This window comes from Opisthocomus hoazin, chromosome 10 (genome assembly GCF_030867145.1).
Source record: "Opisthocomus hoazin isolate bOpiHoa1 chromosome 10, bOpiHoa1.hap1, whole genome shotgun sequence".
Lineage (NCBI taxonomy): Eukaryota > Metazoa > Chordata > Aves > Opisthocomiformes > Opisthocomidae > Opisthocomus > Opisthocomus hoazin.
Window position 1 is genome coordinate 33,173,994 of NC_134423.1, and position 9,009 is coordinate 33,183,002.

Genomic DNA, 9,009 nt, shown 5'->3' on the forward strand with positions numbered 1-9,009 from the left:
GCCATGTGCATTGTGTGAACTCCTGACTGCAGGCAGCCACCATGAACAGGAGCTGGGCCCCGGGCACAGTGCTGCAGCAGCAAGCACCGCCATCGGTGAGCACGGTTAGACTGCACTAGCACCAGGGAAACCAGGGTGACTCCAGGTCTCCCACCTCCTCTGCGAGTCAGTCGTGGCCCTTCTCGTGCCTGGGGGCATGGCCATGGTGTGAGAAACACAATGGATGACATGACACAGCTAGGGTGGAGGTGCAGACCTGCTGTGACTGTGTGCCCACTGACCTGGGGACCTCCCGGTGGCCATGCAGCATCCTAAAGGACCCACCCTCCCAGAACACTCTAGCCCCATCCTATTAGGACAAGTACAAGTCAGCCCTCGATGGCGTCTTATTCTCAATTAAGAGAAATGTCTTGACTCAGCTAGGGTAAACAGCAAGGCCCTCATAGATGCTCCTCTATCCTGTCTGGCTTTCTCCAAGCTTTGCAGCGCACTGGGCTTCTCCTTGCCATTTGCTATGTCTCTACACTGTCCTCGTGGCCCCCAGCTATCCCAAACCCTCCCCCAGAGCCAGCAAACACTGCCCTAAAGCTCTGACTGGCCACCAGACCCTGCCCAAGTGTCCCCAAGGCCCTGAAAGTGCCTGGCCCCAGGGCCCTGAAACACCGCAGATCCTGCCTCAAGGTCTCCAGGGCCCATTTCTAAACATCCCCAAATCCTGTGCCAGGGCCCCAGACCTCCCAACATGCAAACCGCCCCTGCCCTGCAGCCCTCAGCCCCTGCCCTGGGGCTGGCACCTGAGAGAGCTTTCAGCAAGCTGCTTTCAGGATCTGGGGTGGACCTCAGCTTCACTAGCAGAGCCGGTTGTCCCCAGTGTGTCGTGTAACACCTCAGCCTCGATGGACAAGACTAAAATGTGTCTTTCCAGCAAAGCCACATCATCGAGCATTTCTTTCTGAGTCTGTGTCAGAGTATAACCCACAAAAGCCGAGTTGTTCGTCATGACTTGTACAAAGATCTCTTTGTCATAGCTCTCCCAGGAAACATCTCTAGTTCTTGCATATAAATTGTAGGACTGTAGTAATCTCTAGAATGAGACTAATGCTGGTGCACGCTAGGTGTAAAGCTCTTCTATAACAATAGGGATTCTCTGTCCCATATGGGAATATATGTAAATCTGAGCCGGAGCGCCTTGAGAAAGGGGACAGATACTGAAATAAGGAACTGTTGCTCCTAAGGATTCCTCTTACGACTGGATAGAAATTTCAGTTGACAACTTTTATCACCTGATACTATGAGGCCAGCCAGGTTCTTTCAGGGACCTTGGCAGAATGATGATGGCACTAAATTGTAGTTACCATTAAAGCTTTATTTTTTTCAAAACATAATTTTATGATTAGCATAGCATAGAACTTTATGATCAGAGTAGTGCAGGATGTCTACAAGCAGAATCAGTGCACCACCTTTTATATTTCATAGCACTGCTTAGCTTGTGGTTTCTAATTGCCTGGACCCTCTGTGGATCAGGCCAAATCCTAATACCTGGCTTGCGGTATCAATATAGCAATCATCACCTGGACTCAAAAAACACGTAAAAGAATAGGAGTCCCTTGCTCTGTCCTCGGAGGAAGCGGACACTGCTGGACGCATCCCTGGCTACCAGGGCATTGCAGGTGTTGCCGTCCACAACAGTTCTGGTCCACGTCCCTCCCACTCAGGACCTATAGCTGCCTGGTTTTCTAGACAGTGCTCTGCATGCTGCTGCGCTGCCCTGCCCTCTCCCCTCCTTGGAGAGGGGGTCGTCACAGCCCCCTTGGCTGATGCCTGGGATCTGCAAGGCCAGTGAGGAGGGAAGTCATCAGCCACAAAGAACAGCCATTTGCCTTATGAAACAACATCAGTTCTGCTAAACATATCACCAGGGATCAGGAGCTGGGAGTACTGGTCACAGCTGTATACACTGTTCTGACATTATACTTCATTTTTTGGGGGTATTACACTTTTCAGAGTGCTCCACTCAGCTATCTCCCTTCTGTACTAAACCTGAACTATCTGTTGTGGGCCCATACTGCTTTCTTCTTTGTGTGCGTGTTGCAATGCCGATAGCACCAGCATCTTTTAGCAGACGAACTTCCCAGTGCTTTGTTGAATACTAAAGCACTTCATTCTGCTGCCTATTCAGTAGCACTCCCAACTGCTTTTCTGCCCTTTCATGCAGCTTTCTTCTCATTTTTTCCTTGTCCCCTTTCTCACACCTCGTCTCCTGTCTGCCATAGCCTTTCTCTGTTACTGTGACCTGGCGTCTCGCTGTAACCAGTAGATACAAGCATTCTTAAGCAGCAACATCAAAGGGACAACTGAATCCCTTGTACCACGCTGACGCGTGGCGTGCGTTGTCTCTGCGGTTTGCGAGGCCAGGGGAGAGGCCGTGGCTCATCCGGCCCGTAGCCTGCACTGCCTCTTCCCTCCCTGTTTTCCCGCTGGCCAAGCGCTCACCGGCGGGGCCGAGCTCTCCTCGCTGCCTTTTCCCGGGCAGAAGCAGGCTGCAGGTCAGCTCCCCCGAGCCTAAACCAGAGCTGAGCGACTGACAGATGGGACACGGAGGTGCGAGAGGCGCGGAGCGGGTCCCTTTGCCGCCGCTCCTCGCCCGGCCCGGCCCCGCTCTCCCACGCCGCAGCGCCCCGGTGGGTTTCGGGAGCGGCTGACGAACGCGGCTGGCAGACGCGGAGGCCGGAGACCGCGTAGCGGCGCTTCCCCTCCGGCCGCTCCTCCCGCCCCAGGAGCCCTGGGCGGGCGGGGCCGGGACCAGACTCGCCGTGCTTAGCCGGGGCGGGGCCCAAGGGCGGCGCGGTCCCACCCTCTGGTAAAAGCTGCCGGGCCGGGCCAGGCCGGTAGCTGTTTCTTGGCGGGGTTGTAGCGGGGAGTCGGGCCGTAGGCTCTTTCTCTAAGGGCAGCGGACGCCGCGGGGCCCGGCCGCTCCACCGGTGCCTCCGCCCGAAGCTTTCGGGTCCGCCTCCGCGTACGGGTGAGTAGTTGGGGCTGGGGCTTGTGGGGAGCAGGGGTCAGCTCCGGGGCCGGGGAGCCCTCTCCGGGCTGGCGGCACCCTGCCGCAGCCTGGTCCGCGGGTCCTGCCGGGAACTCCGGGCCGGTTTCCCGCGGCTGTGCCAGGTGCCGTCCGGCACTGGAGTGCCCGGAACTCCAGGCTCCTGGTTGTGCTGGTGCTCAGGGGCTAGATCTCTGCATTTGTGCCCCTCTCGGCCTGTGCACTTGCACTGCAGGGAAGCAGGGCTGGGTCTGGGCTGTCCCTCCAGCTGTGGAGATGTTAGTTCCGAAGCAGAGAGTTGTTCTCGCTCCCTAGCCAGATAAAAAGGAGGTTTTGCTCCATGGCCACTCTGGAGCTATAGCCAGTGTGTGTTACCCATCACAGAGTGTGGCGTGGTCGATGGCTGTGCTGCACAGGGGTGACACCCATGTTTTCTCAGATGGGAATGGAGCTTCACCTATGCCGTGCTGACTAAACACAGGCTAGTTTACTTTCAGGGTGGATGTGAGGCCTCTGTGCCCAATGCTGTGGGCACTTCTGCTGTGGCCTGGATCAACTCAGATGTCAGCGGTGGTGTGTCAGAGGCGGAAGGTGGCCAATGGCAGGTAATCACACCGCAGCACCTGCTGGACCCTTCCTTCTGCTAAGAACAACTGCACCCTGCCCCAGACAGGCCTGGTGGCACACTCGGGTGTGGCGGGACTAACAGCTTGGCCAGATGCTGCTCTTCTGCGGATGCCAGCACTAGAGACCAGAAATAAACTGGTCAGGGAAAAAAAACCAAAGCGTGACTTGAAAGCTAAACCCTTCTGATTGTTACCTACAGGTCAGAGCTGGGAGCTGAGCCTGCAGTGGTGCTGTTGCTGCCTGGCTCGGCTGGAGGTGGGTGGTGTCTTTGGGGCCAGCCCTGTTCCCAGCACAACTAGGGTGTTTGCAGTGGCTGGGGTGAGCAGAGGGGGACCCGCCTGCCTTCCCGTGGTCCTGAGCGTAGCTCTCTGGTCAGACTTGAGGTAATGAATTTTGTGGTTGAGAGGTGTTGCATGCTTTGTGTTAAAGAAATGTTCTTGACCCGAGGTTTTCTGTAACATGGTCTCAGATGTCTGTGCTTATAATGTAATTAAAGAAACAGATTGAAAGGTATAGAAAATAAATGGTCCAGACCAGCTGCCTCTTTGAGAGGGACACAGAACAAAGAAATCCCTGGGTATTTATACACTTACAGTCTATGCTTGCGCTGTTCGTGTGCCTTGCACATGCCTCTTGGTCCAATGGTAATTCTTGATCTGGCGTCTTTTGTTCCTTATTGGAGCCTTCCTCTGTCTCCAGGTAGGCCATTATGTTAGCAGTTCTTATCTGAAAGAGTTACAGCTTCCTCTCACAGCAGTAGCCTCCTTATCTCCCAATTCACACTGGTGCCAGGGCCTGCCTTCCTGTATCCCAGCAAGTGGGCCAGGATGAGCTCATGACAAGAGACCTGCAGTTCCAGGGACCTCACAGTCTCCTGCTAATTCATGCTAAGCAAAACTTTTAAAACATAAAGATACAGCTAAAAGGATAGAATACGTTTGAAGAATTTAGTTGATTATTCTGAAACACTTTGGGTCAGTATCTGGTATTGGCCTTTGAAGCTCCTCTTCAAGGCAGAGCACAGTTCTGACAAGCTGCATGTGTAGTTGATGCGTACTATCTTGTGTTCTTGCCTCTTTGCAAGACCTGGTGTCCCCAGTTTGTGCCAGAACCTTGAGTGAGAGCCTGGCCCTGCTGCAGTTTCTGCATTGATCTGGAGACCTTGTCCTGTGGGTCAAGGGTGGGGCAAACTGCTGGAAGACAAAAAACTTGTGCTGCTGAGCCAGCCATTGTTCTCTGGATACTTTGGACGCTGCTTTAGGAGCAAGTGGTAAAGCATCTGCTGCCACTGGCTCGTAGGGGGTGTGGGGTGACAGTCGCTGTTGGCACAAGAGAGATAAAGCCTGAATGGCCAGAGGTCAGTGATACCCCTGACCTGCCCTGCAGCACCATGCCTGTGTCCTGTGAGGCTTGCCCCTAGTGCCCGTTGCCAAGCGCTTCCCCACAGGGTCTCAAAGGCACAGGGCTGGGGGGAGGTGGTTCTTCGTTGCCCCTGTCCACCAAACATTTTATGCAGGGCTGGGTTAGAGAGGTGTCTCTGAGCCTTAAGAAACAGTTTAAGTGCAGTGTTTTCTGGGTTTGAAACAAGCTCAGTGGGTTTGGCTGGGGGCTCCAAACCAGAGCCTACATGCTGTGGTTCTGAAGCTCTTCATAAACTATGTCCTGCATTTTCAGTGCTTGGAAATAGAGGCTAGTCCTTTGTATTTTGGGGCTCAAAAAAAGACTAAGTGCTCCATTTTCAGAGCTTGAAAAGGGAGGCCGAGTAATTTCTTTCTGAGGCTCAGAAAAAGACTAAGTGCTGCATTTTTGGGGCTCAGAAATAAATTAAGCCCTTTGTTTTTCAGTGTGCGAGATGGAGACCAAGTGCTGTAGTTTTGGGGCTCAAAAGCGGAGGGTGAGCACTGTCTTTCTCAAGCTCAGAAAAAGACCAAGTCATGGGTTTTCAGCGCTTGAAAATGCAGGTTGCGTCCTGTGTTTCTGGGACTCAGAAAGAACGAAGCGCTGTGGTTTTGGGTCTTGAAAATGGAGGCTCAGTTGACTGTTTTCAACCCTCAGAGCAGGGGCTTCGGGTGGGAGCTTTGGGTTGGTGGAAGACAGGGGAGTCAGGGGAGGGTGTTGGGGTTTGGCTGAGAAGGGAGGGGGTTGGGCAGGGTGCGTGGGTCTCTGCCAGAGGTGGGGTCTGGTTGCATTGGTCCCTGAAGTTACGGAGGCTGGTGTGCACCAGGCAGAATGAAACATCTGTGAGAGTCTCTAGGGCAAAAGGCACTTTTCACACTGTCTTTGCTCATCCAACTCTTTATTCAAGGTGTGTACAACCACCAGACTAATTATTCAATATTTAGATGACATACAAATATGACAGTTCATATTCATATACAAGTGATGACAGTGATTGATTTACAACCTTGCTAAGAGCTGAGATTGCTTTAATTGGCTTGTAACAAGAAGGAGCATTTATTAAGCCAGAGCTGGTAACAAGAAGCAGCGTCACTTCCCCAGCTGGAGCATCTGTTACCAGAGCCGTATGAAGCAGGAGCACCTCGGAACCAGAGCTGGAGGTGAAACAAACTGGAGCATCCATCAGCAGAAGCATCTCATAGCCAAAGCTGGAGCTTCAACAAGCTGGACCTGAAATTACGCTAAACTGAAACAAGCCAGAGCTACAAGAAGCTGGAGTGTCCAGTACCTAGAACTGAAATTACCTGAAACCAAAACAATCACCAGGAATTGAAATTACCTGGGGCTTCAGAGGCCCTGAGCAGTAACATGGAGAGCCTGTCAGCAGGCACATCTCTTATCCGAAGCGTCCAGTTGCTGGAGCTGCCATACGACTGGAGTGCCCGTTATTAGCTGGAGCTGTAACAAGCCATGACATCTGTCAGCCAGGGCTGCGCTCCCAGCATGGCTGAACAGGGGAGCATGTGCTCCCCGTAGCCCCTGTTAGGGAGACCTGAGCTTACCTGCAGCTATACCGGGAAGGAGTGACTGGTAGCAGAAACATCTCATGGCTGAAGCTGAAATTACCTGGAGCTGTGGCAAACTAGGGTGTCCATCACCTGGATCCGTACTCTAAGGCAGGCACGGGCAGGGATGTACCCAGCAAGGAGCTCTGAGCAGTGAGGAGGTGAGTCGTGCTTCTGCTGCTGGGGAGCCCGGCCTCTTCCCCCCGGGATTAACTCCACACCACGCGCCTGTGTGTGTGGAGGGTTTCCCCTGGTCCCGAGGGCTGAAGTGAGGTGGGGGTCCCCTGGCTCTACTGGGGCAGCCCTGCTGCGAAGGGCAGGGCAGCAGCACGAGGCAGCAGCGTCTCCCCGGTACCTGGCAAAGGGCAGAACAGCTGGCCGGTCAGAGCTCCTGGGATGCACGGTCCCTCCGGCAGAATTGTCCTGTTGTTTCACTGTTGGCTGGGCTTGACAAACAGGTTTGTTTTCTGCCTCATCTTTTCCCAGTGTCACCTTCCACGTCGTGAAGAAAATCCTGCATGGTTGACTCTACTTGCTGCTCAGGTAACTGCACGTGTGGGGCTGGGGGAGTGGGGAGAAATGTTTGTGAGTTTAGAGATGCAACAGATACTCCACATCAAACAGACAGAAAAGGCAAATTTGCTGCCAGTGCAGAAAAGCTGGTGAAAAATTGCAGTTAACAGAGCATGCCTCATGCCTGAATTGGTCCCTTGCTAGTTCCAAGAGTTTTCCTTTTGGGTAAAAGAATGAACTTTCATCTATGATGAATTAAGAGTTGCCTGTTACCTTCTTTAGGGTGAAGTGTTTCTCTTCTGTTTGTTCATAGTAATTTTATGGGCAAGTAAGAAGTAGCCTTTTATTTTTATATGTGTAACTAAATTTTTAGTAATATGTGGTGTCAGCATAGTTAATTTTTGAGCACCTAGATACCAGTAGAAAGGTATTGAACAAAAGATGACGGAAGCTGATGTTTAAACTTGATTTTTACTCAATATTTTTTTATTAGTGTTGATGGCATGTTGTCCTGTGGCTCAAAGCACATTCTGTTCCGTGGAGCCTTCAATGTAGGACTTTTACGTAAAAAAGTTTGTCCTTTAAAAAAAGACTAGTCATTATAGGATTGAGGTGAGGACTTGGAGAGTCACTTAAGTACATGATCAGAATTAAAGCCAAATTTCACTTAATGTTGCTGCTGTTGGTTTTCACTTTCATTAATTTCCCCACCGCTCCATCATGGCTGGGAGCTCTGAACTATGTTTTTTTTCAGTCTCAAACACCTTCCCCCCCCTCACCCCCCCAAAATATCGCTACATTTAAAAGTTAGTTTCCTCACAAATGTGTCAGCCAATAAAATTCAGTTATGATTATGATAACTGTAAATGTAACAAATGTAACATGTAGGGGATGTTATCACTTCAGGTGGTCAGAAACAAGTCTTGGTTCTTTGTGAATAATTGGGATGGTTGCAAGACAAGGGACTCCTGAATAATCCCTTTAGGCACCTGGGCCTTGGGAGAACAGGTATGCAAACTACAGAGATAAGGAGGCTGCAGGATAATCTGAAGACCCCTGCCGAGAGACGCCAAACAAACATGTGCAATGGACATTACCATATATTAATGAATTCTCGGAAAAGCCATTACTATGATAAACATTTCTTGGAAATGTAATGAATATGTATGTTAACATAGCATAAATACCTAGTAACTGTGTCTCTTCGGTGCACACGTTTGGAGGAGAGATCCCCCGTGTGCCTGGCGCCGCAATAAAGAATACCTGCTTAATAGTCTGCCGACTATTGAGTCTTCAATTCTGGCTTTTCACGGCATCAATTATTAAAACCACGAAAATGATACCAGTCTTATAGATCTGGACTATCTCTGAACGTGCATTCATCACATGCAAACATATATATATATGTGTGTGTGTGTGTATATATATACACATAGCTGACCCTCTCACACAAAACAGCCTTCAGTCTCGTCTCGCTTGTGTTCAGGATGACATCTATGTTGCCTTTTAATTTTTTTTTTTTTTGCATAACTCTCTCTCCTCCCCTGTCACTCAGACAACCCTGATGCTATGCGCGGGCCGATACAGCAATCCCTTGAGCTTACTGCGGCAAGAATAACGTGTTCCACAGGCTCCCTGGGCTGCTTCTCCCTAGGCAGTGGGGTGGGGGGCATGGGCAGAAACACCCGCCAGACCTTCAGAGGAGGTGGACGCGAAGGACTGACCTGCTCGAGCTACGTGGCTGCTTTCTGGTTCAGAGGCAATGACCGTTACTGCGGGGCTGCGAGGGGGAAAGGGGCAGAGACCTGTTATAAGCCCTGTGCCTCCGGTTAGCGTTAGCATCCTCGGACGGCGTGAGCGGGGCTG

At 51.6% G+C, this 9,009-nt stretch overlaps 1 long non-coding RNA gene across 1 annotated transcript; it reads left to right on the forward strand.

The window, feature by feature from the left end:
* Positions 1-2,768: 2,768 nt before the first annotated feature.
* On the forward strand, positions 2,769-8,401 carry LOC142362574 (uncharacterized). Its single transcript, XR_012765163.1, has 3 exons — positions 2,769-3,022; positions 7,117-7,173; positions 8,050-8,401. It is a non-coding gene; the product is annotated as an uncharacterized LOC142362574 (long non-coding RNA).
* The last annotated feature ends 608 nt before the right edge of the window (positions 8,402-9,009 follow it).